The following is a 2,842-nucleotide window of genomic DNA, read 5'->3' as shown; positions in this document are numbered from 1 at the left end:
TGAAGAGCGCGGGCTTGAATAGAAAAAGGGCACCCTGACCCCCCACCACACCCTAAACTCTATATATTCCTCACACTTTGTCATTTTACCTTTATACTTCTGCTTACTGTTTTAAAACTGTTTACTTGCATGCTCTTATTTTTCTTTTTTTTATACATATTTAATTATCATTGTTGGAATGGAAATGGAAATTGAATCCTCTTTTAATGGTCACACACATGTACACAGCACACACAGTGAATTTGGACTCTGCATTTAGCCCATCATCACCAGCATTAGGAGCAGTGGCAGCTATTATAGTATCGGCGCCCGGGCAGCTGTGTGGGGGTGCGGTGCCTTGCTCAAGGACGTCTCAGCAGTACCCAGGAAGTGCCTCTCCTAGTATCAGTCCACAATCCATACTTGGTATATTCGGAAACTGTCCCTCTGGTCCCTACAGTCTGAGACTTAAGATGTGTATTGTCAATGACTGCGTCTCTGTAATTGAACTTGAACATTTAGTATGCAATGCAATGTTTATATGAATGGTATGGTATGGTAACATTTGCACTCAGGACCCAATCAGGGGGATTTTACAATACAAGTTCAATTAAAGTTGTGTCAAAACCTTAACCTAACCAAACCTAAACAAAGAAAAGGTTTGTGATTTTGTTTAAATGCCAAGTAGTGCCTACACAACCCCCATGTTCACTGTTGAGTTTTAAAGGCACAATACAAATGGAAACAAAAGGGTTGAACCTATACTGATCCAAATTGATTGACAGACTTGGTAAAACAGGATTTAACTTAACTGACCTCAAGTAAGAATGTGAATATACGTTACATGAATCATCTGAACATTTTTTTTTTTTTTACTTCTGTTCTCTTTATCTTTGAAATTGACATTTAGCACCACTCTAAATGTGATCTGAACATGATAGTATGGGAACCCTTTTCAAAAGCAGAGAAGCTTTTGTTTATGTTTTTTAGTTTTAGTAATTTCTTTAGACATTTATATTCCCGTGTCTGACTAAAGGAAAACCTCATTTTAATATGGGACACCTTTGATACTATCCATCATACTGGATGTTGCTCTGTTCTGCGTCTGTATTGTTGGAGGCTATTTGAACACAACAATTTAGATATTGCTGGAAAGACATAATGTGAATATATCACATTTACATGGTGGGAGTTTTTAATCCACAGAACTAAACAAGTGTGATGTAATATGTGAAAAGGATAAAGGAGACACAGGACCTTGATAATGTTTCTGTTTGTTATGAAGCAGTTCACTGATTAAATGTAACTGGGCAATAAGAAAAAGATACGATATTTCAAATGACTTAATAACTTGATCAAATTAAAAGCCACTAATAATGACCAGTGTGTTGGCAAAAATGGAGCCACTGAGTTTGACAAAAAATGCAGGGTCATCATGCAAAACAGTTTATTCTGGTACACTGCATGGCCAGCCAAATCAGTCAAGCCACAGGTCATGTCAAAGCTACTTTTGAGTCAGTCTGGACAAAGTCTTTAAATGCTTGTTGGCAGATGTGCAAAAAGTGAGGATGGGGGAGAGGCAAAGCAGTCATGTGTAACATGTAAACAGGCAGGGTGTCTTCTTCAATTCTTCATCAAAATATACCTGAAATCAAATGTACACTTGATGACTTACATAGCACTACACACATGTGTTAAATACAGTTGTTCACAGTTGTTTACTATGCAAGCAGGGTTCTGCTGTATCAGGCCCGTGCGCAAACTTGTGAAGAGCGCGGGCTTGAATAGAAAAAGAGCACCCTGACCCCCCACCACACCCTAAACTCTATATATTCCTCACACTTTCACTTTAGTTTACGCTACAGTACTTTTATAATGTGCCACAAATGACCCTCCAACAAAGTCTAATAAGGGTCTAACAGTGGGAAATAAAGATGCTTCCTAATGTCACTGTGATGTGACATGGCACTAATTGGTCTGATATCTCAAGTGGTATGAGAGTAGAGCGTTGAGGAAACATGTGTTACAGAAGTGTATAGAGACATCATCTGTTCAATCAACAGACAACATATGAGAGTGCACATTCTTTTACATATACAATGAAATCTTCATGTATACATTTATGCATCCCAGCTCACAACAGTCTGAGCGAGGCAGATTGTTCAGGGCCTCTAAGGCAGAAGAGAGTTCTTCTCCATTTTAAAGTCCTGTAACTCCAGCCATGGGGGGATCAATGTCATTTGCTATTGTGAGTGCTGTGTGTACAGCAGGAGGTGTTGGATTATGCTTTTGTAAAGCAACAACAGGAGGTGGAGGGCAACACATGACGCTCTGAGTTTGCGTATGACAGAGTCTTAGCTGGGATCATTTATGGATGTCAGTGATGAGTCGATGAACACTAACAGTAAACAGTAAATTAATGAGTCCAACATATTTGAAGCAGCTCAGCTGCCTGGTTGTGGATGTAGGTGGGGTTCAGTCCAGTGTGACCATGCAGGTAGTTATCAGTGCACCACTGTGTACACTGTTTGTATGTATATTCTTATTAAAGAGTATAAACTGCACTGCACAGTATCTGTGTGTCAGATAAGTCTTCAATGTCAACTTTCTGATCTGGAGCCTAGAACAACTACTGACTGGTGTCTGTAGAAAAACACAGTGCTGTTGCGTGCTCTGAAAAGCCCACGCTTTATGGTCACTGAATGAGGAAGAGACAGAAACGTTCTCAGCAAACAATACCCTCCAAATCATTTGACAATTACACAAAGGATTCATATGAATGTTTCATGATCTGGCAGTGCTCCCTTACATTGTAGCTCCATAATGAGATATAATAGTTTGAAAAAGAAACATCATTCCCATT

The sequence above is a fragment of the Cottoperca gobio genome, chromosome 9 (genome assembly GCF_900634415.1).
Source record: "Cottoperca gobio chromosome 9, fCotGob3.1, whole genome shotgun sequence".
Classification (NCBI taxonomy): Eukaryota; Metazoa; Chordata; class Actinopteri; order Perciformes; family Bovichtidae; genus Cottoperca; species Cottoperca gobio.
Note: the sequence above shows the minus strand (reverse complement) of the source record.